Source organism: Dermacentor andersoni, chromosome 11, assembly GCF_023375885.2.
Source record: "Dermacentor andersoni chromosome 11, qqDerAnde1_hic_scaffold, whole genome shotgun sequence".
Lineage (NCBI taxonomy): Eukaryota > Metazoa > Arthropoda > Arachnida > Ixodida > Ixodidae > Dermacentor > Dermacentor andersoni.
Window position 1 is genome coordinate 103547169 of NC_092824.1, and position 27831 is coordinate 103574999.

Here is a 27831-nt window from a genome sequence, read left to right on the forward strand (position 1 = left end):
CTGCCGAAACTCTGCAGGGTTCTGTGTAGACGCACATCGGCTGGTCGCGGTTTTCTTCCTTGTACAATTTATTTCTATGGTGAAAACAGGAATCTTGCCAGGGTACCTGTTTGTGCAGAAACAACCAACATTTGATCGATTTGCTGAAAGCTTCTGGAAATCTGTTCACCTACGCAGATTACGCAGAGACCCTGAACTTACATAGAGGAACTAGAATTAGATATCCGCCACCACACAAAGACCTCACAAAGGAGGAAGCGACCAGCTGGCGCAGACTACAAACAAACTCCTTCGCCAACTTACACGTGCTCAATAAGATGTTTCCGACACAATACAGGGCCACCTGCCCTTGGTGCGGTGCCAAACCTACACTCTACACATCACCTGGGAGTGCGAACGCAACAAAGCATTCCACAAACACGAACACCCGAGTGCGGAGCAATGGGAGAGTCGGCTCACCAGCAGCGAGCTCACGGCCCAAAGGGCCCTAGTGCAGCACGCGAGCGATGCAGCACGACTCAGTGGAGCCTTGGAATAGGGGCCCACCCTTGCTGAAGAGGAGTCTCAAGTCGCCAGCGCCAAGAAGATGAAGACGACGGAGACCTCGTAACCGCGAAACTCTTGAAAGACTCAAAAGTTTTCACTCACTCACTCACTCACTCACCTTATTGAGGAAATAATGCGCTTGTAGGTACATGGGTTTGTTGCTTGAATGCGTACGCTCTAAGAACATCTTCAAGAAAGTTATCAGGGGAAAAAATGTGCCCCGATGACAAGTTTTTCTTGTTCAACGGAATGATCTGCTAATGATTTTACAAACTCACCCGTGTGTTTTGTTTCGAAAGAGACGCTCTGTAATTTGTCTCAGCGAAAAAAGGCCACTGTCACTTGCTACACCGTTCGTCGAATACGGACGTTGCGAAGCAGCGGAACATATTCAATGCTGTGATTTATAAGATGCAAAGAGGTGACAGCCATAGACAAAGTCGCCCATGAACATGCGCGAATCGCTTACACAGCCGTAGCTTCCATGAAACGCTACGCATTTGTAGACCTTTTCTGCAACCTTTATCACACGTGTGTCTAGTATTTTACATTAAATAAGGCATATAACGTCGGTCCGCAGTTGCACTGTGCACATAGTCGTCGGTAATTTGTCTGTCATTTTCGCGTGATGCTGATTTTACAATGGAAATGTGTGCAACGCTTCGCAATGGAGCGTGATTTTTTTTTAATACGTGAAAAAAAAAAAAACGTAAAATACTTTTTTTGTTGTTTATACAGACATTTGTTAGAGTGTAATTGTGTCGAGACCAGAGCCGTTAACCGGAAGATCCTCAGCGGCAAGCCGGCTCTACGAGAGCACGTGCGACTCATGAAGATGTGCTCATTACATGAGCACGTCGCATGTGAATACATTAGTGAATAGAGCTTTAAATAGTTGGTGTTCGGCGACGGACGCGCCCAGCTGATCGGTTGCGCGAAAGCAGGTGCCTTTTGCATCGGCCCCTTTGCATTGGCGGTGAAACGTCCGACCGCCAACCGCCGACCACCAATAAAACGGGTGAAGGAGCCGAAGAAAGCTATTCGCCCATAAAAAAAGAAGAATGCAATGGAAACAAATTTTCAGAGATATCGCAGGCAGCAGAGCCGGGCGCTTCCATTCCCCATAAAGCTTCCAAGACGCCGCGGCAAACCGATGGAAGAGCTTCAGTTTTGAGCTACAGAACACATTTGTTAACATTTGTTCGCATTTGCAGCATTGGTGCAACAGCCACTTCACCTTTTGGCGCAGGTCCTGGTACAGGCAAAGAGCCAATTTGGCGCAGCAGCAAGCACTTTTGGAGCAGAGTCCAACGTACGTGTGCTTACCATATATCATGCAAATTTTTACTGACATAGTCGATATGTTGCGCAGACGGGTTCGCGCGAGGCTTACCCTGCAAGCGCGGTCAGGGATGGACGGGACGCTCCTCTACACCGCAGAGCACAACGGGCGCTATGGCCGGATTCGTCGATACGGCGCAAAGACAGATCGTCAACAAACGCGTGTTTGTTAGCTCAGGATGCAACGCAGTGCGGCAGTCATGGCTCGTGGGCAAAGGCTCACCGCAAGACCGATCGAGTAGGCATGTCTGCAATGAACATGACATCATAAAGCATACTCGTCATGCCGTGCACAATAGAGAGTTTTCGAATAGGGTCCGCAAGGAAAACCCGCACCAGCGCCACTGCGCATGCGCGAGACGCAAGTAACGTTTAGCGTTTGGATCGGCGACGCTACTTCACCGAAACAGAGCAGCGACCCAAACTCGGCGCAATTATTTTGCATCATCGAACATGGCGGAGCCCATCGTCGTAGTGGCTCTCGCCGTGTAGCGCATTCGACCTCGTTCGCTATAATACCGTTCTTACCTACGCACCGCGTGCGATTTTGATCACAGTGGCTATTTTGCAAAGTCCCGCTATAACCCATAACTTACTTTCAATCCTAGGATATGACATGCTCCTTCGGCAAATTCCGCGGTACCGCGCGTTTTAGATTAACACCGAAATAAAGCGCCAGCAAGACGGTACAGCGGCGCTACATTGTGCGTCCAACAGAGAAAAATGCGCAAATGACGAACCGGGCGACCTCGACGGGCCCATAGAGTTTCTCATTATATGAAAATCTCTATAGACAGGCCTATTGCAAGGAACCATGATGATGATGATAGCGTGAAGTTGGTTTTGATTTAAGTTTTGCTAGCTGCGAAACATCGGCGGAAGGAGGGGTAAAGAGCAAGGCGCAGTAGACAAGCCCGGAACAACACAAACGACAGGACCGGCGTGTTCTTCTGTCCTGGTATACTGCGCCTTGCTCTTTACTCATTCAAGTGTGACCCAACTAGCCCAAGCAAGAGTTTTACTCGAACAGAAGGAGGGCTTCGCTCTTATGCATACTTTGGCGCAGGCGCGACGCAATTTCCCGCTAAAATTCCGTTTTGGCGCAGGATGGCCCGAAGGGTTGCTCTCCGCGAAATTTGGCGCAATTGGAGCACCTGTTCCACCACTTACAGTGACATTAAATAAAAATCAATTCAAACACCGACCTTGAGGAAAAGGATTACGGAATAATTGATTACGTTTTCGTCATTAGAACGAGCGAGTGAACGCGATGTGACGAACAGACGCATCTTAACTGCCGACACCTCTGCTGCAGCGAAAGTGACTTTGAGGAAACATCGCTTCTCGACGCCCAAAATGAGGCGTCGAACGCTGTCAAGATTGCAGTTAAAACCAGCTTGCAAGACAGAGAAAGTCGGACATTTCTGAAACAAAACGGCTAAAATGTCCAAAGGCTGCTAACACGCTCGGCTGTTTTTCTGCTCATGCGCATGTATAGTTTGTTGGCACTAAATTAAGCGCTTTGCACAACTCAAAGCCGAAGCGACGAAATGAACGGAACAAGCAAAAACCAAACCATCACACAGTCTTAAAATATCGAGAATTGAAAAAGACGCTATCGAAATAAAGAAAAACAGTTTTCACAATCTCAAACATGAAGAGACGGTTACTCTGTGCATGAACATGCTGCTCCTAACGCCTAATAGTGGTATACATATTTATTTTAAATAGTCATTGTCGCACGGAGAACGAAGCATTGAAGCCATAGCAAGGTCTAGCGTTGCGCCGAGCTTCATAGGACGATGTTCTCTCGGTGGGCGCGACATGGTGCGACGCAGCAAGCCAAACTGCAAAATAATTTGCACCTTAAACCCACGTAACTGTTTAGATGTCTATGAGACACTCTTATACCATTTTTATGTGTTTTCTCACCCACGTTCTGGGGTACTTATGTCTCTCTACTAGAACTAACTCTAGGAATATTAGCCAGTGCCACCACTCATGGCCACGGCAGTGGACGTAGAACATCCTATCTACCGCAGGTGTCCCGTTTACGTGAACAATTTGGGCGAAGCCAACTGGTCATTAAACCCTCACATGCTTCCCGAAGGCATCAAAGCTGCGCAATCAAGCTACTTAATGTGAAGACGTGGTTTCGCATTCCACCTCCAGCCAGTTATTTCTACACCCACTATCATTTATTCAAAATTTTTTTACTTCAATTAAGGATTACAAATATTTTCGTGCCAATGTTCCTGCCTTCGTGCCATTGTTCGTTGGCTCCTTATGATTTGACCAAAATGAATAGGGCCGTTCGGTTGCCTTTCTTCTCGTTCACTATATATACTCGTACAACATATACTCGTTCTAAGCTCTGCTATCCCCTCTCTACATCTACCACGTGACCGGCTTCCCACACTTCACATCTGTACACCTCTTTCCACCTTTGACACTACTAATGCTAACGCATTAAAATTCTGGCTAGATGAGAAGCGCCGCGACGGCGCTGGATCAGCGTCGCACCTCGGCGGTGCGAGACGAGACCCTGGCTCCATAGACTCCACAGTTAGCTGCGGCAGAGTCTCGCTCCAGTGATTTTGGTGGGAAACGTAACGGGTAATTCCGACCGAGAGGTCGCTAAGGCAAACTTTTCCTTTGGCCGTTCAACAGGCAAGGGGGCACATAGTTCGAGAGAAAGAAAACTACCGGCAATAGCTTCGAAGAGTGAACGAGACGAACGTGACGGCACTGCTGTTATGGTTAGCGGTAGACCACTCGGATCGTGCCACATGCTATAGCGTTATAACGCGCGTGCGTCGCCCACTGCGAAGTCTTAACAACGCGAAAGGCTATAAGGCACGTACGGAGGGAGTCACGTTTCTCCGTGACGCGATGGCCCAGTCGAACCTTACCAGGCATCGCGGCTGTACGAAACACGCCTTAACAAAACATATCCTGTACAAGAACCGTACGGTATAGAGAACACCCTCACTAACGCGGCGACCTCTGGCGGAGGCGCGGCGTGAGAGCTGCTCGGCCTGAAAAAACTGGTTGCGTGTTTGTCAACACAGCTAGGAACTGCGGCTACGTATAGTGCAGAAAAGGACCTGCACACCGCTCCACTATAACATGGCACTGCAGCAAAATTTGGGGGAGGAGTCAAGCAATCGGGAGCCCCGTAGCAGAATGAGCGTTTCTCTCTCCCTATGAATATGTCGTCTGCTCGGTCTCGAGCGTTCTCTCGAGCACTAGAGGTCGCGTTAACGCAGCTTGAACTCCATTGTCGTAATACTGCGAACTTAGGTGCAGTTAGCGTCTAGCAGAACTCCAAGCAAGAAAAATAGAAGAGCACAGATAACGATTATCGTTGCGGGACAAGATAAGCTCCAAAGGGTGCAAGCGTTTCTTTGAATTGAATTCTGGGGTTTTGCGTGCCAAAACCACAATTTGATTATGAGGCACGCCATAGTGGGGGACTCCGGATTAGTTTTGACCACCAGTGGATCTTTAACATAACCTCAATGCACGGGACACGCGCGTTTTTGCATTTCGGCCCCATCGAAATGGGGCCGCCGCGGCCGGGTTTTGATCCCGCGATCTCGTGCCTAGCAACGCAACACCATAGCCGCTAAGCCACCGCGGCGGGTGTGAAGTTTTATTACAGAGTGTGATACTTGTGCACAAAATGTTCATATTTCCTCAGCACAAAAACGAGCTAAAGTAGAGTTTGTCTTGACGGTGCTGATTACTCAACTCAAAGGGTCAAGCACACACGTCACAGAAAGGAGACAGAGGCGACAGTCTGACAGGCTGACGACAGCACCTTTGCACCGTCGTGTTATCATGCTGTGGAGCTTCTCCGTAGAGGCGCAATGAAATATTCCCTGCGGGGTAACTGACTGACGGGCTGCCGAACAAGGTCACAGTTTTGTCCGGAAGGCGAAGCATCGATTGCGATAGGAAAATAGTAGACAGCAATACAAAGTATAGCAGTTTAATCGTCGGAATAAACTTGTAAACACTCACTTATTAACTAAATTAGCAAGCATTGTGTCGGCACGCGCAGGCAAACATGAACACTTCCCATTCGATGACCGCGGACACTCGCTGTCAGAACGCTGGCGTGGGGAAGCTCGGCAGCAGCAGCGAGCGAAATGACATTCGCTCAGTTTGCTTCCCTGCAAACTGAGCGGCGAGAACACAGCACGCACAAAGGTACAAGCCGTCGGCGCACCTAGACTCTGCACCCAACGCAGATCGCTTTCAAGACGGCCCGCGACAGTACGCAGTTGCTGCCAGAGTACAACGCCGCCTCTCCCCCTCCCCCCTTCCTCTCCTCACCCCAGTTCCTCCCTTGCGCGCGCGACGCAGCGCCCCGATCGTCGACTTCCCTCGCACGCTTTCGTTCGCACATACAGCATACGGCGCGCGGCGACGGTGTAATCACCTTTGGACTTTATACGGAACATCACACCGACGGCAACAAATGTGCCTGGAATGTCCCCATAAGTTCTATCGCAATAAAATGGAGAGACGATCAGACGAGTGTACGTTTGCGGACATGAACGGCCGGGAGACCAGCCTTTGATATTGTAGCTGTCTTTCAGGTTTTCTTCTTGCGCTATAGGAATGAAACACCATTCCAGCAGACAGTACGCTAAGGTATTTGTTGACGCACAGGAGATTAAGGCATAGATGCCGCTTCGCGTATAGCCTTACCTCTTTCTGTCGCTTCTTTCCTTCTTGCTCGCTTCACGCTCGGCGGCGCTATAATCACCGTAATACGACGTAACGCTCGACTTTCACGGAGCCGCGAGAATTGGCTCAGCCGCCGAGATATCCCCAGGTGCTTGATTTCCCCGTCATCGCGTTTCATTCTTTCTTTTTTTTTTCATTACTTTTGCTTCTTTCTTTCGCTCCCTACCACCTCACGGCCACTTACCTTTCTATTTTTATTTCTTCTTTATGCTGTGTATTTTTTTTTCTGTACTCTATGGTTTTACTTATGTGTGTCCTTTTTGTTTGTAAATTTACATGTATTTTTCCTTGTCGGTCTTTTCTGTCTGCGTCGCTTCAACGCTCGGCTCTGTTTGCTCTCTACCGTGCACCTGACAGACTTGCGAAGCGAAGCGCCATCTCAGCCGCCTGTATGCTTTGCCCGCCTCGGCTAAGCGTGACTCCAAGCGTTACGCGTGAGTTCTCTCTCGCTCAGGCATTTTTGTCCCTCTTGGAAGGTTTCAGAACTGTCTAAGTTTTCTGCCTTTTCACTACTAATGCGAAGCCCTCTTTGATTCATAGGAGGCACTTCGTAGGTTCCTGCTTAACCTTGTTTCGGGCCTCTCAAGAGCATTCCGAGTCCGATGGTGCGATTAAAACACTTTCTTCGAATCGGGTCGCAACAAAACAAACATTTGGTAACGTGTTCTTTTTCCCCGTCTGAACACAATGAATCACTCGTCATGCCACAGTAGTCGCCATCGCCGTCGTACCATCATCTTCACTGTCAAGCCGTCGTCATCGAACCATTTTCAGCCCGGGTTCTTCACGCCAGCAGCCCCATGCTCTACCCATCAGGCCTCAGACAATTTTTTTTTTCCTTATTATACAAAATTATCTCCATCAGCGCATGGAGAATGTTATTCACGTTACTCATTTGCGCACAGCAAACACACTATACAGAAGCATGGATGGCGCGAGAGAACAACTTTATTCATCCTACCCTTGCGCGAACTAGCGCTTTGAGACGCAGCAAGATTATGACGTTACGCGTGGCACAGCAACGTCTTAAGAATATTTTTAGCGGCTTAACAGTTTATTACAGTAGCGACGAAGATGCGCTTCTGGGAAGGCAGCCCTTGGATGGCGCCACGAACTCAATATCGCGACCTTATAATTCCCCCCTGCCCGTTTCCTTCTCTGCCACTTGGATACCACCCGTACTCCCAAGTGCGCTACGAGATGGACAGTCGAATCGGACGCCAGAGTATACGCACGCGAATGGCACGACACTGTCATACCCACGACCGCATCATATCCTCTCCTCTAAAGTATTCTTCTTACGCGTCAGGCTGAGGTCGTGTTTGTTCCGCTGGCAGAAACAGGACAACGAGAAATCTCCAGTGCCAACAAACACCGCAACCGCACAGAGCAGCGGCGATCTCAATACTGCCTTTCTATATTTATTCCGCGCCTTGGCGTACGCTGCATGGACTTCCCGAGGCTATGATCACGCTCGACCGACTTGTTCAGTGGCACCGGTTGCCGCCACAAACCACGCGAGCGCCCTCTGCGTCCGCATATGTAGACGATGCACGCATCACTGGCAGACGACGGCGACCCGTTGGCTCAACGTCGTCGTCATTTAGTATTGCGTACTTCTTTTTTTCTCGTCCGTCTGCTTTTGTTTAACACTGAAGCGACCCGTTGCTGCTGTCTCCTGTTACTGCAAGGCGTGGCAGAAGACGACTTATTGGCTGACCGGCGCCGCCATTTTGCCTAATTTTGCTTGCAGAAGAATGCGTTGCAGACGACGGTGCCTTCACTTACAGTCGACGTTGCCATTTTGTTTCTTGTTCTTGGTGTATTTTACGTTTGTCCTGAAACGACCTGTCTATGGGCGTGTATAAGACTTAGTGATGTCTTCTGTTAACCGCAGACGGATATAGCCACTTCCCTTAGTTTCGTTTTTGCATTATGTCGCATCCTGCAGAGGTCGAGCGATCTTTCTTTCCCTTAACTTTTCTTTTTCTACGTCTTCCTCTTTTATACTCTGTTCAGGTGTTCTTTCTAATTGCTTGCATTGTCGCATCCAGGAAGATGGCATCGCCGTACACCCCCCTCTCTTTCCTGTGCCTTTGTCACACACAGAAAGGTGAAAAAAAGACATGAAAAAACTGCGCAGTCATGAAAACGAGATAAAGCATCAACCAGTTAGGAGACCGAGTGTTTTAATGCGTTGTCTGTTCTCTAGAACCTTATGGCTGCAACCAAGCTTAGTGACATGAGTTTCCTACAAAAAAGAAATTAATAAAAGGAACTCTAGCGCTTGATCCGGCATGGGAATCATGATTACCACATGTACTTGCCTAAACTTCCTCCTTATGGTTTCAAACGGTAATACTTCACGTTATTGATAATTTTCAACGAAACATTGCGTTACAAGTGCAACTATTCGCAATCACCACGCACGTACGCAGTTGTCTTATTGTCTTCTATGTTTAGAAAAACGTGACTGCTAAGAAATTTAGGTCAATAAAGGCAAATGATGCGTAGTAAGCAAAGCCACAAGAACTTTTGAAGCTACAAGCACAGATTTTACACAAATGCACGCTTACTACCCACAATTCCCGCGGAACCCTAACAATCACAATGCCACAGCTCGCTCTACAGTAAATTTAGCGAGAATCCCCATGGGCGGCACCGCCGTCTGTCTGGACGCGGCTCTCCAGGTGGCTTGGCTTCTGGCTCGCACTCGCGAGCGGGCGGGCGGGCAAGCCGGTGAGCGGCGAGCCCGTCGTCCCCGTTTGCATATTTACGCCCGCTGCAACGACGGTTGCGCGTGTCTTGTCGTGCCATCGAACGGCAAAACAGGGCCAACCCCCTCCCGACGACCGAGAGCGGTGGTCGGCCGGGAACGTGATAAACGCTTCTCTCTCGAACGCCGCGTGGCTCCCTTCCATACGACAGCGGTCCATTTTGCGTGCCAGCCCAGTCAAGACGAGGCGACGCGTAACGGACACTCACCGAAGCGAGAGGCGCTGTGTGCGATAGCGCGCGCTTGCTGCCGCGTCTGTTATGTACACCCGGGACAGTTCGGCCGCGGGGTCTCGGCGACTACACGGCGTTCTGACGTACGCGACTGAACGGCGAGGCTGTGGGTGCAGTTTCCGGACGCTCCGGCAGTGTGTTTCAATCAAGGAGGTTTCACTCGTCACATCGTGATCTCCCATAACAAGTTGTCAAGACGTTCAATTTTGATTCTAAAACGAGTGACACGGATAGACAAATCAAGAATCATCTCCATGGCAAAACTGGCCGTTTTGAAGCCGCTGAAAGCGAAAAGAAAACGCTTCCTCTATTCCGCCAAATCCTAACATTAATCGATTCCCTCAGTAATATGGCGGCGGCCGGCTTCAATTTCAGGGCACCATCTACACTCCAGAATTATTGTTTTAAACATCTTTGATTTCGATGGAGGCGAAGCGGAGGAAATCTAGCGTATTCAGGTATCGATGTACATTCAACTACCGCGTGGTAATTAAACCGGCACCCTCCGCTAAAGTGTCTCTTACAGTCCGTGCGTTGCTGAGGGAGCTAATGTCAGTCAGTCAGCCAGTCAATCGATGAATCAATCAATCAGTCAATCAATCAATCAACCGCGGGTGTCAAAACATCACGCGAGGCTTCCAATTAGGTGTCACTTTGCATTTTATACTGTGAAACGGGCTGCAATGTGTGTTGCGAGCGCTTCAAATGGGCATCCTCACAGAATTAGGTTTGCGGGGCCTAGAGGCTCTCGGCAGACATCTTAAAGACGACCTCCACTTCTTGCAGAAATATCGGTTTCACCTTTACGGGACTTGTTATTAAGAGCGGCTGGTTAAATTTCTTAAGCGGTAAGGCCATCGGACGTATCACTATCCCCAAAGGTCCCCAAATAATTCCTACCCGGCACTCAAGTGATGTCGTCATGTGCAGCGGGTAGAAATAGAATCATGTCGGATAATCACTTAATTGTCCCATAACACACATAGTCCCTGCGCTATCAAGCCCAATAGATGACTAATTTTACAGAATTAAGGCGAGGAAGAATTGTAAACTTAGTGCTTCAGTTTCTGTTAATTCTGTTTGTTCCTTTTTTTTTTTTTTTTCATTGACGGCCTTAGCTAAAATGTGCTCCCTATCATCGGTAGATCTTGCTCTCTTAAGTGCATCAAACCTCATAAAATTTTCAATGTCAAGTTTGGATTGGAGTCTTCAATCTCAAGTCACGTTCATGGGCGGAGAAAAAAAAAATACTTAATCACGCAATCCCTGGTCCGCATACTTATGCGAAGGGAGGAGCACCTCAATAGAGAAGTCGTAGTTGACCCCGACCTAAAACCTCCTCTCTCGCCTTTGACTGCCAAGGACTGTGCGCTACGCGAGTCACGTTAATACTGCGCCTTCATACACTCGAAGCCGAGAGGACGTCACTTACACAATGCCAGGAACTACAGATCTTAAGCGCATATTGCACCTCGCATCGTACTGTTTTTCAACCAGAAATTTATCAGTTCGAAAGTTATGCGTTCAATACAGAGCTCTCTGCAGCAGCTTCGCACGCTCCCAGCTCAACTGCGGTGGTTACAGTGGGTCAGGATGCACATTCAAAGCGCGTGAGCGATAAGCTCAGCACAAATACCCAAGTTCGTAGTGTCTCTTTGACGTCTTTGTCACCTTCCGCGTTTCAGGCCCATGTACTTGCAAAACACGTTCGGTATCATAAAAGAATGAGTAGTGCTAAGTAGTTGACAAACCTTTCCAGAGAAATACGTTCAAAGAAAAAAAATAGCGTACACGTTTTAGCGGCATTGTTTAAATACCATGTTCAGAGCCCAGGCGAATTTTACACCATCTACGTTTGTTCATCGCACTCAGGAAATTATTTCGAGTTGTTATATATCCTCGAAAGTTACATTTTGAATTAGGAACGCTCCATTGCAGAGACGAGCACATATATGTACCCATAAAATAAACGAGAAGGAGGTTAACCGAGGGGCCTGATTTTGCGAAGGTTGTGGGATCGTTCCCCACCTGCGGCAAGTTGCTTTTTTTTTCACTTTCATTTCCATTAATTTGTCGTTTTGTTCTTTCATTTACTAAGCACAAGTAATTTCCCCCATGTTGTCCTTGGTGTCAGTGTTTGTTCGCTTGTTATGATATACCCATAATATAATCACTCATGTTGTGTCCAACTATCGATTTGGAGCTATGATCGAAACCAAATACCTTCTAGTGTTTCCAGTATGTCGGGTAATCTCGCTGATATCGAAAAAAAGAAGAAACGCACGCACGCACGCACGCGCGCACACGCACACAAGCACGCACACACACACACACACACACACACACACACACACACACACACACACACACACACACACACACACACACACACACACACACACACACACACACACACACACACACACACACACACACGCACGCACACACACAAGCAAACAAAATTGGTTGCAAGCAACATGGCGCTGCAAGTAAAACGGGTTAACAAATGACGGCAATCTGATGCGCACGCGAACAGTCTACACGAATGGAGAGATGTTCGCGTTCCGTTTGACACGCTTCGTGTCTTCAAGAGACACGCGCGCGATAGTAGCCGGTCAAGCAAAAAAAGCCATAAACTGGGACAACAAAAGCCACTGTTCTATATAAGAAAGCTAGGAGAGATGACAGGTCCCAACAGCCACCGGACAACCCAGAGCTGCCGGCTCTATAAATGGAACAGGACGCGCGGCGCCGAGAGCACGGCCAGAAGCAGCACCGAATGACCGAGACAAAGACGTAGTCGAAGCCACGTACAAAGCCGCCTCTGTGTTTGCTGCTTTTCTTGCGTCGTCTGGACGCGCCCTCGCTCCGTGCTTTTATGTCATGAAGCAGACGGAACAGACGAAGCGCGAAACGGAGTTTGCTGAAGACACGAAGGCCGATGAGCGATGACGCGGTCTCCCTTGAGCGATCGCGCTCGCCTCTTCGGCGTGGGAGTTCCAGAGGGGGAAAATTAAAGTGATTCGAAGCAGACGAGAGAAGAGCAGACGGACAAACCGGTGTGAGCGCCGTGAGAAAAACAGAAGACCGAGAGGGGAGCCGAGCAGAAGTGGATGATGACGGCTGTACGCGAGCGATTGAAATGCAGACGACGGCGTTATAATGGGGGTAGGGGTTGAAGCGATGGAGGCGCGTCTGCAAATACGGGGTCAAACAGATGAGCGATGCGCGCCGCAGGTAGCGGATGAGCGCTAAACAATGGAGGACGAATATATGCATTCGGCAACGCATGGACCGCCATGTATACGCGGTGTTTTCTGAGCAACGTGATCACTTTTTACGCTCATGAGTGGCGTGGGAAACGTTCCTTCTCGTGAGCAGTTCAATTAATGTGAATTATATGACGGTGCGCAAGTTATATACTGGCGTGTCTTTGAGACTCTCTAGAAACAGTTAGGCGTAACGTGAGGAACGTCGGGCGCATGCATTGTTGCGCTGCATGTGCTGCCGACTGTATGCATACGACCCGAACACAGTCGTACAGAGCGCTCAGTGTGCTTCAAAGTGTGTAGAGCGCCATTCAAAGAGTCATCCCCACTCTGTCCTTGCAATAACCTACTTGGCTGAACTACAAGAATGCTAGACTCCTGGCGTTTATATATGAACTCTGCAGGTTGTCGACGGACATTGCTTACAGGGCGTCTACGGCATATGAACTGTCTATAGCCTATATGTTTATATAAGATCATAGATAAGATAGATAAGGTCATAGTCTATATATATAGGTTCATTGACATACACTGTGGAAGAGAACATCGAACGTTTATTGTGCCATTGTTGATCATCGATTTCAGTCGAAAAGACAAACATTATATAACGCATTGCGACGACTAGACCATCGGCCGTTGTCTGTGCGGGTGCTACTTGAAGACTGTCCCCACCGCTCGTCGGCCCACAAAGCTATGAAGGCACTTCGGTCTTTCTTGAAGGCGACTGGCCTATTTGAACGTCTTTGACTCGCTCAGGCCCTCCGCGTTCGTGCGCGAGCTCACCGCGGCTTTCCTCCCCTCCCTCTCTCTATCTTATCTTTCTATTCCCCTCTTTTTCGTCTCCCAGAGCAGAATAGCCAAACAGACGCATTTCTGGTTCACACCCTTGCCTTCTCTCTTTATTTCCTCCTTCTCCTCCTCCCCCCACACCTCAGGCAAAATATAATGCATATAGACCAAAGAAACAAATGCATATGGCAACCGTACCCGCCGTGGTTGCTCAGTGGCTATGGCGTTAGGCTGCTGAGCACGAGGTCGCGGGATCGAATCCCGGCCACGGCGGCCACATTTCGATGGGGGCGAAACGCGAAAACACCCGCGTACTTAGATTTAGGTGCCCGTTAAAGAACCTCGAAATTTCCGGAGTCCTTCACTACGGCGTACCTCATAATCCGAAAGTTGTTTTGGCACGTAAAACCCCATAGTATAATAATATGGCAACCGATCGCACCTGTGTAAGATGTTTATAGACTACATCAACCTATTCTCGTGTATACATTCACAGTTCTTCGTAGCGGAGTGCGCGAAGCGCTGCTGCCCCCATTGCAGCGTATGATCTGGCGTACGCGTTGGTAAATATCACCGCGACACTCAGAAGCACGTACACCCTCCGCGTCCCAAGTGATTGTGATCGAGTCCATAGTTACAGGAAACTGACCAGCTATAATTCCAACGTATTCACGCAGTAAAGGACAAGCGCTTTCCACGCCAAGGGGCCAAGTGTACACGGTAATTTGCGTCGAAATTTGGTCCTCGTGCAACTGACAACAAACGCTGGGCGCGACCTGGAAAAAAAGAAGCGAGAGATCTTATCGCGACAGCCAAACGGGATGTCCATTCTCTCGAAGATGGCGTAGGGCGATCGTGCACGATAGGAGACATGTATATGGAAAAATAACAACACGTTGATGGCACAGTTATCCAGAACGGACGCCAAAGCGAGAGCCACGTCAGCGGAGGACTCCAGCGAGATAACCGAGAAGCCACGGCATACATTCAGTTATGCCACCGGGGAAGATAACCGGTAGCTTCATTGAAGAGAGTGGAGTGTTCTTTCGCCATACAGCTATACGATAACAACGACCATGTGTTTTGAGATTGCGAGGCGTGCGCAGCAGTAACGCGTGCCAAACCGATCTCGGAAGATCTACAGACGATACGCCGGAACCGGCGAAAAAGAAAAGGGGGGAGGGAGAGAAAGGAGAGATAGAAAAAAGAAAAGACTGATGAAAAGTGTCGTCTGCAAACCAGTGTGTCAGATCCAAAGTAGGATGCGCTGATACAAATATGCACCGAATGCTAAAGCAAGGGGCGTAGGCGGATAAAAGCATTGCGCAGCAACGGCTTGCGTCACTTTGCTCTTAGCAGATGGTTTCGAAACAAGCCGTGCGAGTACTTTTGGCCAGAGAAAGCAATCCGTAAGCTATATTTGCACACCATGCAAGTAGCGTATTAACGCGGCACCAACGGCGTACGCAAGCTCTCGGAGACGACAGTTTCGCCATAAGCTGTTGAAGCTATCAAGCCGCGTCCGGGTACCAGGACCGCGAGAACTAAAAGCGAGTCGGGGAAAAAAAAAGAAAAAGTCGTCTGCAACTTCAGCGCTTGTCGTCGATCGTCCTGTTCCCGAGCGCGTGGATTGCGTTCGCTGCGGTCGTCTGGTTTCTGCGACACGTACAAACTCCGGCGGAAAACCGCGCACAGACCAGCGTGAGCTATGGAGCCTCCGTAATGCAATACAGAGATAGGATATTTATGTGCAACTTACACGCCGCTGCGTCGTCTGCTGTTACCGATAACAGTTGGCAGACGACGATGGAAAATGTGGCAAACAGTATACCCACTCGCACGGAACGTGGCCTTACATGCTCTATAGTGCGCTTTATATTGACAAACCAGACGATCGCGACGCACGAAGTTCGTTTATTCAGCGTGTCCGAAAAACTAAGGGAGTATGGACCATAAAGTTTCCTACAAAAATTGCTAGTGGGAAGTCTGGTGCTGCGATCGCAAAGCTACCACAGTAACGAAGAATTGTGCAGATGTATTCGTCTAATATTTGCACTTGCGGCTTTCCACCTTCTTGGGGCATTGTCTTTTACGCTTCGTCTTTCCTAGTTTCTACGCATTTAAGAGTTTTCTAAACTCGACAAGGTAATATGTCTTTAAGCACAGGGAAAATAGTTGCATTTGATTTGTTCCTATTCTGTTGGAAATGATCGATTTTCAAAGTCGCAAGGCCTTTTGAAACCATGTAGAAGGATGAAGTTTATGCAAATCTATCTTTGCCCGTCATAATATTTTAATATTTTTAGCTCCCGTAAACACTAGCGCTGGAGTTATCTCTAGTATTGAATTTTTTACGCTATAGATGAGGTCACGAAGCTGCGGCGGCGCTGCAGTCTCATTCCACGTAACTGGGATGGGGACGGACGTCCATGTACCAATGGACGCGTGGCAAACTCTAAAAAATCATTCTTTGCAAGAATTATTGTTCGAATCACCGAGTAACAAAAGTATCAACATCGTCGTCTGCTTTCGCTCACGTGATGCCTGTTTGTCTATATGTGGTTTGTACTGACGTCATCGTGGCCGCCATCTTGGGGTACTAGAACGTCGAGAAGCTGCGTGAGCAAGAAACGTGAGAGCATGATAGGCGCGTCTATGCGTCGAACGACAAAACGATAACGGTGATAACTAGGTGCAAGACGGTCGCCGTCAAAAAGGAAAGCAATGTACGCACGATATTGCGGTGCACTAATGTCATCGTGGCCGCCATGTTCGGTTACTAGCACGATGAGAAGCTGCGTCCGTGACGTCGGGGTGAAAACTATAGCATAAACGCTACCCAGACTTAGCACTACTTTCTTCGGCGCACCATAGTCGATACGCCATCGCGTCTGGCTGTTATCACACGGCTTTCACACGCGGATTTAGCGGCGCCGCTAGTTGGATCCGTGACCGACTTCGATTCGTCTTCTGCGCCGCCATCGTCTGCCACGCAGCACTCGCGGCTGGAAAGTCACGTGCCAAAAAGCTTGCCCACGCGGGATGTGGTTCCAGATTTGAACAGAAGACAAGAAGAAAGGGGGGCGAACTGTTTGCCATCGCGGACAGCACGAGAGGTCATAAAACAGGATATATTTTTCGCGCGCGCCAACTTAGCAGCAGCAGCAGAAGACCGGGAGCGTGCGCGTGCATCGCGGGGGAGGGACGGCGCGGGAAAACAGAAATAAAAATGGCGTCGACCTTTTCCTTTGCTCTGTCCCGGATTTCGCAAAACGTGCGGCCGCTGCGGCGGTCATGATCAAGCGTGCAATCACGCTGACACCGAAACAACGGCAATAAAGAAAGAAGAAAGAAAGGAGAGAGAGAAAGAGAGAGAGAGAAGGGACTCCTTATAGCCGACGCGAGTGCGCATACTAACGAGCTTGGTTTGTGCCGAGGACTTCAGCGGCGCCCAAGGACAAGCGTCGCCAGCGGCCAATAGAGGACGCCGGAAATCGGTGACGTCACACGCGAAGGGCACGAAGGCGCGCGCGACGTCTTTAGGGCAGCGCGTTCTGTCCCGGGGCGACTGAAAGGACAGAAATGGAAACACGGAGGAAATGCTGATACTGAAAGGTAGGAAGGTCGATTATGTACGACACGCTACACGGACAACGTCGCCCTCGTCTGGAGCATTTCGTAAATGCACTGCTTCGCAGCGAAAGCGATGTTTCGGCGAAGCTCAGGTGCGATAGGGCACGCACCGATATATGGTCTTCGTAGCTCATATTCAAAACTCGTCTTAACGCCAGCACAGAGAGATAGACACACAAGGGGCGCAGTCGGCGAGAAAATTTCACAGGACATGGTACTTGCGTGAAAACTAAATTGACGCAAAACCTGGGCACACAAAGCATCGAATTCAAAGTTTTAATATGTACATAGCAGCTTTCTTGGGAACCACATAGCCAGCGAACTACACAAATCGTGGTAGCCAGTTGCTGCAAAGTTTGGTGGCCGAATGTACATGGGAGCACACACACAGCGTTTACTTTTAGCAGATCACTGATTTTCCGTTTCGCAGCCGTATATCTTAAGAATAGTACGTCAGATGGTACGTTAATTTCTAAACTTCGTTGACATGCGTCATCAATAGTTGTAATGTGGCCAGCCTCAATAGAGCTACTAATCTGCATGGTCTCAAGTTTCCAACATGGTTGTACATTTATTCTTTCTGTTTTAACCCCACAAGCGTCCAGTGTGTCATATATGGTACGCTGAGTTGAAGAACTTAAAATGGTGATTCAAGTGCTGCAAACAAAGCAAAAACACTTAGGGCCACTGCTGACACACGAACAGTCACTGGAGCGATACTTCAACGCTGTAATGCCCACCCACGCAATTTCTCAGTAAACCAACCATAACTAATTACTATATAAATTAATCTAACTCGAATAGCATTACGCATCTTTAGATGTGTACCCTGACAAAAATGGATTTCGACAGTCTACGAATCGTCTATGAACCATTCGGCGGGATTTGTGCATAAATAGTCGATAGAAATTGCAAAACGATAATTATACAAAAAGCCCATAGAGATTCTAGCTATTTATGTCAAAGGCATAGTGTCACAAGCCCTGAGACTGTCTATATAGAGCATAGCCTAATCTACATAATTTCTCCATAGACATTCTATAGACAGTAGTTGACAAAAAGTGTAAAGTAATTAGTCATTTGACTGTCTATAGAGTAGTCTGCAGTGGTGGAACGGCCATTTCATCTTTCAGTGCAGGTCCTGGCGCAGGCAATAAGCCGATTTAGCGCAGCAGCAAGCACTTTTGGCGCAAGGTCCAACGCACGTGTGCTTACCATATACCATGCAAATAATGACTGACCGAAAAAGTACCTGTAATCCTAGAAGGTGACATCCTCCTTCGGCAAACTCCGCGGTGGCACACGGGTTCGATGAACACCGAAATAACGCGCCAGCAAGACGGTACGGTGAGGGGCACTACATTGCACGTCCGTCAGAGAAAAACGCGCGAATGATGAATCGGATGAGTCCGATAAGCCCATATAGTTTCTCACTATAGAGCGAGAAACTCTATTGACGGGCCCCTTCTTGTTCTTGTGATGATGATGACAGCGTACTGCTGGTTTTGATTTCAGTTTTTATAGCTGCGAAGCATCGACAGAAGCAGGGTTTCGCTTTTATGCATGGTTTGGCGCAGGCTCGGCACAATTTTCCGCTAGAAAGCCGTTTTGGCGCAGTTTGGCGCGATTGGCCCAGCTGTTGCACCAGTGAGTCTGTAGAATGTGCCTATAGACAGTGTATTGACCTCATAGACAAACGTCTATACTCTTCATAAGCAGAAATAAAGGTGACGATGTAGTTCCGATTTTTCTGTGCGTGTAGTAGTGGTTCGGCTTTCTTTATTCCTTTCCTTATCTCTACTTTGTGACCACTTTACCTCCCCCTCCCCTCTCTCCCCAGCGTAGGGTAGCCAACCGGATCTTTTTCTCTGGTTAACCTCCCTGCCTTTCCCCTTTCCTCTCTCTCTCTCTTTTCCTTTATTGAGGTATTAAGCTTACAACGCAGCGCGAACATGTCATGATGCATTTGAATGCCATAAAGAAGTGCAGCGAAACTGGAGATTGATCTGTTGTCGGACGTTAGCTTCTGCGTGCGCTCCCACGCACATTCTGGGTCCATGTCGTTGAACGCGCGCCACGACAATTTTTCAAGAAGCAGCTACGTGAGCGAGAACTTACACATATATATGCACAGGGACAAGGTATCACGGGCGCGAGATCTCTGCGGGGTGCACCGCAACCTCGAACATGCGGCAGCAGCGTTCATCAGACTTTGGTTTCTGTGCTGAGCTAAATTGGTGCAGCATTCATTGAACAAATTTATGCAACCACTCTGTGAAAAGGCTATAGAGTTTCGCACACGATGTCTATGCATGCTGTCCCAAAGAGACAGAGAGAAAGGTTTAATGATACGAAATACAGAGAGGTCGGCCTGACGTACATTTCTCTAGCCAACTACTCTATGTAGGGGGAAGGAGAAGAGGGAAAGAGAAAAGAAAAAGGCGCATTATGGGTGACGATGATAAGAGGAGGAAGATGTGAAACATATAGTAAACGAATTTCTGCAGGTCGTCTACAATGATTGAACTGCCCACGGATCTGTGAAATTATGGATTCACATTGTTAATCACGCGATGTGCATGGGAACGGTTACCACAGTCAAAAGGAAACTCTTCGGGGAGGTAAAATGAGTGTCTTAGAAAAGAAGCGTCGGAAAAAGTCACTCGAGTCAAGATAGACGCGTGCTATGGAGAACAATTCCTGTTTCAAAGGATGTTGATATTGCTGCGCAGGAAAAAAAAATGTGATCACGGAACATCGTTGCTGTTCTGTTTCACAGGATGTTGCTATTGCTGCGCTGGAAAGAAAATGATCGCACAACATCGTTGTTGTTGTTGTTCTTATCGCAGTGCGAACAATACAAAGATTTTGCCCTAGCGAAGATTTTTTTTCGCTAACGCAGGCAACGATGCCACGCGGAACTGTTCCACTCTGCGGGCAATGCCTGCTGTGGTGGATACGAGTCACGGCCGCGGCGATGGCTCCATTCCGTTCAGTTACACGAGGCGCCAAAAAACTTTCGTGTGCCGAGGTTTCCGTCTGTGTTAAAGAACACTAGAAAGTCAAACTCACGCCCTGGTGCATTCTAAACTTTGTCAATTGTAGCCCTGGAGACCCGCAGTTCATATTAATAAACAAACTTTAAAAAACGACGTCAATTCAGGGTTCTGCGCGAACGGTGTTGAAAATCTGGCCCGTGTTTCGACAATTACGACGGTATACGGAATAAGTGAAACAGCTAGAACGATAAAGTAAAGCCCCTCACCCATATTCCGCTATATCGTCGGGTACGCCAATGCCACAAGCGTTTCTTTTTGCGTTACAAAGGCATGTTTTCCTTCGCAGCATTTGGCATCGTATCTCAATTCATTAAAAGCCTATCAAACCATCACGATGACTGCATGTGTCATGTTTTGATGAATGTGCGCCATGTCCAGTTTTCGCAAAGATTACGCGAGATATTACCGAGGCACAGGCCTCCATGATACTTGAAGGTCCCAAGCGTGTCAGTATACATCATCTTCTTTTTGCTGTCTCACAAAAAAAAAATTACTAAGCTCAACAGAAAGATAAACAGAAATCTTTACGTGGCTTTTCAATGATTTCGTTCTATGAACACGTAAAACACGTCAGGCTGTTTCCAGTTTCGCTTTCGTTATGTGTGTTCATGTGTGTTCATATGTGTCTTATTTATTGGCAAGGTTTTTTGTTATTATTTTAGCGCGTCCTCTCTAAACATGAATGACCGAAGTGCCCAAGAAAATTTCTATACTTATCTTCTTCACAAATACCTGATCTCTATTGCAATACGTTGGGCTTACTTTGCCACACCGCCTAATGTGTTCCGCACGTTCAGAACATTTCGACCGAAAAGTTGCTGGATAGACCACATCGCTTTCCTCTGCGAATTTCTTTCCCGTTACAGCACTGACGAAGTTCGTCATGACAAAACTACTCTTCAGTCCTGCAGTCATCACGTGCCGAGATGGCTCAACGGCAGTCGCGTTCTGCTGATGAGAACGATGTCGCCGGTTCGAATCACTGTCGTGGCGGCCTCATTGTCACGCGGGCCAGAATGCAGGAGAGGACTCCGTATTTACCATTTAGGCTCACGGTAAAGAACTTCCAGGCGGTTAAAAGTTAATCCTAAGCCCCCTTGGCCCAGCAATTGCTCTGGGACATTCTACCAAATCAGTCGACATAAACAAATCAATCAGTCAGCCATTTGCTGATGTGCGGACATGTCACGCCTAAACATGTATTCACAAGTTATTCAAAAAATCGATCATAGTTTATAATTCAAAGGTTTGTCAGCAATGACTATCAAGACTATATACAAGTACTGTCGGCTCTAATAGCAGACACAAGGAGCAAATTCCGCTAAAAAAAAGGGAACTTCGATTCGAATACAAATGAAATCTGGATAGATTTTCAAGCGCCCCCATGCATAACCAAATGAACTATTAAATTACTGGGCAATACAAAAACGTAAGCGCACACCCAGTGATTATTGCACCTACTAACAATTGTTAAGCGTTAGCTAGTCAAGTTAAGTAGCAAATTAGTTCAAATAAGAAGATCGCGAGAGACAGGGGGGCAAACAAAGAAAGACGCACACGTGTGAATTGTCAACATGTATTTGTGAACTGCCAATACGTCCATATGTACTTTAACATGTACTACCTACATGCCCAAGTCTCTACCCTTCATAGCAAATTAGGTCGGTATCCTAGAACTGTAAGATAGGTGAGCTGAATACAATTCAAAACAAAAGGTATTTTCAGTCGTCTCTGGCGCAAAAGCCCACCTACTATCCTTACGCCGACAACCGTATGCTAATACGCAGCATTTGGCACGATCGCAATCACCGCTCATATCTCGCCATTATACCCCGAATGACTAAACTACTTTCATAAGTCGGCGTAATTACCGTCATTCCAGAATGGCGCTTATTAAAGAGCGGTCGGTTTTCCACGGGACGCGTACGACGAATCAATCCAATATTCCCAATAACGTCAGATTGGAGGTTTGTTCTCGCACTGAATAACGGTTTCACGCATAGATTCCTTATCACACCGAGCTTCCTGTACGGGTTTACTTGGCCCGTTGACCCTCAGCAGCCGACCTAGAATCGTTTAGATACGATATCTGTCAAGCCGGCACCTCAATATTGATTTGCGCAATTAGAACGCAACACAGTTTTCTGGAGACCTTCCTGCGGAAGATATCAGTGGAAAGATATTGTCTGCCACGGCAACCATTAAAGGCCTTTTCCATTGCGCCGTGCTCAAACGTCTGATCTTTCGTCTGATGTCTGGAGGTCGCAAAAAAGCTCCGTTATTTCTTGAACCCCTCTGTCGAGTTTTTACGCGGGGAAAACATTGAAAACGAGAAGCCTTACGCCATAGTCTTTCCAAAAAATTAAATGGACCTTTGTGCGTTCTTATATTTCCGTAAGTAGATGAAAAAATGAAACGTGTACAGAATTCGGATTGTCTATGTGGCATAGGAATAAACAACAGGTCCGTAACACGCAACTTCTTGCTCTCGTCCTTCATTCCCAATTACAGAGCAAATTTTTCCTTCCATTTCAAGTCAGTCCTTGTTTACGGCCAATTTCCTTCCGGTAGGGTTGCGCTGGTTTAAAAAGTGCGCAGGTTTCCACCAACCTCGAGTCAAGGTTCCTCCGGATGCCTGCCAGGTATCCAAACGATGGCCTCGCCGAGCTCAGCTGACAAAACTAACACTTCGCCGTCAAATCCTTGCACTTCGATGGCCGAGCACAACTCCTGTCATCACGGCACAAAAAAAATGCACAGTTCACATTCGACGACGAGATGCCCGCTCTTCCGAGACGAATTCACTCCTCACGGTGCAACTGGTCGCTCGAGAAACTGTAGTTCCGGGATTATAAACGTTTGCAGACGTCCTCTGGAACTTCGTCTGGAACTAAAACGGGAGTAGTTAAGAGCCTGTTTCCTTTTTTCAGCGATGGGCTAAAGATGATGAACTTCTCACAACGTCCGTGTTTAAGCCGTCGCCGTCCCACAGTATAAGCGTAGCACACACACGCAAGCAAAGGCACCGAGCGCGGAGCGTCGTCTGCTCGCGGCCGAGAGGCTGTCGTCTGCTCCGAGCGATCGGGGAGGGGAGAAACGAGAAAACACGAGAGGAGGAGGCTCACGCGGGGTTGCCAGACGAGGAGTGGGAACCGTCTAACATTGGTGTCACCTTATCGCACGCGTCAGGGAGTGGAAAACAAAAATGAAGCGCAAAAGCGAGTGGCGCACTTGGAACGGGTCGAAGCAGAAACCCGTTTTCTTTTATGAGTTTTCGCTCGCGCCGTTCGGCCACCGCGTACATCCTCGCCTGACTCGCCGCTCGACACGCTCCTATTAAGAGGAAGCGGTACTAAGATGGGGCGCAATTCCAATACTTTTTGTCTAAATTCAGAGGGAACGAAGCCATGCTAATTTTGCTCAACCGCTGCAGATATTTAAGGACAGTATCTTCGAATTATTCACAATTTATTCACAAGTTCAGTTCTTTACCTCTGAACAAACTTTTTATAGAGTCCGACAAGTTCCTAAGATAAGCATCTGTAACGAAGAAGAAGCACCGCTTAGCCCGGCGCATCTCCAGCGTATGAAATGTAAGGAAGTGCCTGTCAGTCAGGCGTATCACCAGCGCTTTACGCACGGGGCCGTTTCTGACTGCTCGCAGAGTTTTGAATACTGCACCGAGTTCGACCTCTCATCCTTACGTACCCTGACAATAAACGCCTTGACACATCAAAATTTGCGCATTCGGGATCGTTTCGAAAGGGAACTATGGACACTTTTATTGCACAGCTCATTGATCGCTATTTCCTTCGCAACCTCAAGTCAATAACCTTTGCAAACGCTGACGCTTTTACAATAAGTCGTCTAGCACTCGTAACCAGTAAATCACCTAATATCAACATATAACTCATCTAATAATTGTAACCGAGAACTCATCTACTAGTAACCGTTAACAAGCTCATCTAATAATCGCAAGCGATAACTTTATTAACCCTGAGCTCCATCTAACAATCGTAACAACTAACTCGTCTACTAATCGTAGCCCCTAAGTCGTTTAATAGTCGTAACAGGGGTTTTCGAGTAGCAGAATGGGCGCTAACGGAAGCAAAACTCAATCGAAGGCTGCAAAGAACTCGTTGGAATGGTCAGATTAGATTTAGGGCTAGAGGTACAATTCGACTGTTCTACGACAAGGAGTAATCCAAGACATCTGCAGTGGATGTCCTGCTGTGTACGTCATCAAAATTAACTTCAAATGACGATGCAGAATCAGATTTAAGGCCCGTAATTAAAGTTTTCTGTACGGCATTCGGTAATATTACAGGCGTATCGTACTGGTATTCTTGCGCAAATATATAGCGGTAATAAAACTAAATGATTAGAAGATAACCATGAATGGTACGTGAAACACACGAAAGCGTGCATGTGGCATATAAGACAGCATATATAAGTATTTATGTGACGAGGCCAATCGGATCAGGGGAGAGTAAAGAAGGAACGGAGAGAGAACAGAAGTGCATGAGATCTCCTCAAATCCGTCTGCTTATTTTGACGGAGCTGTCAGCACAAGCTATTGCCTTTTCATAAAGAAGAATCAACGGACAGAAGAGGAGGAGACCGACTGCAGGCACGGATTAGGTTGGTGTCAGTGAGATAGGAGTGAAAGACTCTATGGAGGCACAATTTAAAAAAAAAAAGGAGGTTTCGAGGCAGAAAAGGTTTCAATGGTGTGCCGATTGAATCATGAACAGAAGACGCAGAACGGGGACAGAAGTGTAGTTCGTTCCTAAATCCGTCTGCTTATTTTGACGGAGGCGTTAAAAGGAGCTGTTGTCTCTGCAACAAAAAACACCAACAACGAACAAAAAAGAGGGTGGGGGATGAAAAGGAGGCAGGCAGATTGAAGGCAAAGATTAGGGTGGTGTCAGGGGAGATAGGAGTGTAGGTCTTTATGAAAGCACAATAAGAAAGGAGGTAAGTAGCAGACGACGCCTTTCTTGAAACTGGAACCCGGCGCGCAGTACCAGAAGGAAGAGAAGAGCGTATACGGCGGCTATACGGCCGACTCAGTGAGGGGGGGGGCTCTTCGTTTTAGGAGCGAGTCTTGTCCCGAAAGTTGAACTTGATACAGTTTCTGCTGCGATCACGTTGTGCGCGCGAGTGCGGGAGGGATCAAAGGCCGGGTAACCTGTCACGTCCGCCGCCGTTGGTTGTAAGGGAGGGGGGAGAGAATAAATACGAAACGACAGCCGGCTCAAGTGCGTGTGTGTTTTTGCTGGACTTTTTTTTTCTTTGAGGCCGGTGTGGGGTTAGTGGTATTGGTGGTCACGGGTGGGCTTGTGAGCTGCCGTCATCTATAGAATTGGGTCGATGGCCCCAAACGATTGCCGTGCTTGCGAGTGCGTGTGTGCGTGCGTGGCTGAGCGTGGCTGTGCTTTACGCGCTGAGGTTTGGTGGCGAAGTAACGAAAGAGTCAGCTTTTTCGTATCTCCCAACTTTGGTCCCGGCAAAGATCGAGCTGGGCTGCCCCCCCCCCCCCCCCCCCCTTCAATTTCTCGATCGGGAACAGTCAAGTACTTTTTTTCTTCTCCCTCACCCTTACACACGTACTTAGGAAGGAGGGAAGACTTAGTAGTAGCAGAAGGCAGGGGTCCTTCTCCGCTTGCGGTCGCGATTCTCCGAGATTTTTTTTTTTTCTGGTCACTTCGCGGGACCTACACATACGCACCCGGACACCAGCGTTGTTTTGATGCGTGATCCTACTACCCAAGCGACGCTTCGGACCTGCCTGCGTAGGGGGGTTGGGGTGTCTGCTTTCTTTCCAGGGAGCCGGCATGGTTGCTTCTGCGATGTCGGGATGGGTGGTGTGCCGTGTGTTTCGAAAGCCGGGTCCGCGCTTCTAGGATGAAGGAAGTAACGTTTCCGAGGGACGCGTTCTCTCTGTAAAGTACGTAGACCGAACGCATCCTCGTTTCCAGATGACTTCGCGGAAAACCGCTGGCTTTTCCTGCCGTCGCCAACAAACAACGTCAGCTAGATTTCATTATTATACCGGTTAAGAGTGAAACGCGATGCAATGACTGTGGAGCAAGTGTAACAGCGTTTCTATATTCGTTCGAAAACCTCAAAATGGAAACTAAAGCAAGGAAATTTGGGGCAATACACAGTGATGAAGGCTGCCACGTGACTATGCGGGGAAAATGGTAATCGTGTAAGATATGAAGTAACGTCACGAGTTCAGTATAAGAAGCGCGAAGGTGGCAGATAAGAACAACTTGTGTGGCTTCCGATCTGGTCCGAGATAGACAGGCCGGCGCAATTGGAAGAAACGTTGGGATTTTAATCACGAATTCGGCACCCACGCAGTAAAGACAGCACAAAGAGCGATGGACACTGTTGATCTATATTGGAATTTTACGCTACGTACTTACACGCTAGAATAATTTTCGTGCGGCTCGATTTGCGTCGTAACGCGCAAAACAATGACAGCAGCCATTGGGTTAGAGAACACCGAAACAATTCTTGCACCGTCTGGAGCTTATCCTGTCTCCAACGCGGTAATCGTTGTCTATCTTGAATGCACTGGCTCCCTTTAACGCACTGGCCGGCTACGGTAGATTAGTGGCCATGGTCAGAATCCTTCAAAAACGTACCGAGTGACTGCTATGGCACTGCCTTGCTGAGCTCGAGGTCGCCGGTTAGATCCCAGCTGCGGAGGCCACATTTCGATGGGGGCGAAATATATATATATATATATATATATATATATATATATATATATATATATATATATATATTTTTTTTTTTTTTTCACAAATGCTGCTGTACTTAGATTTAGTTGCCCGTTAGAGAAATCTCGGTGGTCAAGTTTGATCCGGAGTCACCCACTACAGGGTGCCTCATAACCAGATGGTGGTTTTCGCATGTAAAACATCAGGATGCAATTTTTCTTTCTTAAGCGCTGCGCTAATACTTTCCTGTTAGGAATGCTGCGTCACGCTGATAAAGCGCATGCCTTACATACATGTCCACGCTCTGGACATGTATTCGCAGTAATACATGTCCACAGCGTGTTCAAAAGCCCAGACTTCATCTGAAGCAACAACCAACCTGTGTAAGTGGTTCCATAATGCAATTGCCTAAGGGGAAAAAGGTGTACTTGCATATATGGACAAGGTTTCTCAAGAAGTTGTTAAATTTTTTTTTTAAGGTTACGTTTTTGATTCCGTCGTGACCCGGAATAAACTGTAGGGATATAGGGGGAGGGGTACGTTGGCGACTCCTTTGTGCTTGAGCGACGCTTTGTTCCATTTTTGTCTGCACATTGTGCTGACGACGACGACCGCTTGCTGCAACGTAAAACCGAGTTCCCAATAGAGCGCTGCTTTTAGGAACCAGCAGCCAAACTGGACCTGTGGCAACCC

General features: G+C 47.9%; 1 protein-coding gene across 3 annotated transcripts in view; it reads right to left on the reverse strand.

Annotated features, from left to right (window-relative positions):
* The window catches only part of LOC126539207 (uncharacterized), a 161083-nt gene that overhangs the window by 72807 nt on the left and 60445 nt on the right, over nucleotides 1-27831 (reverse strand). The window contains exon 1 of one of the 3 annotated variants that reach the window (XM_050185955.3): nucleotides 23015-23455. The exons of the other annotated variants lie outside the window; for them this stretch is intronic. The gene's annotated coding sequence lies outside the window, so the exon portion shown is untranslated. Of the gene's footprint in view, nucleotides 1-23014; nucleotides 23456-27831 lie in introns of those variants that run through there. 3 annotated transcript variants of the gene reach the window in all.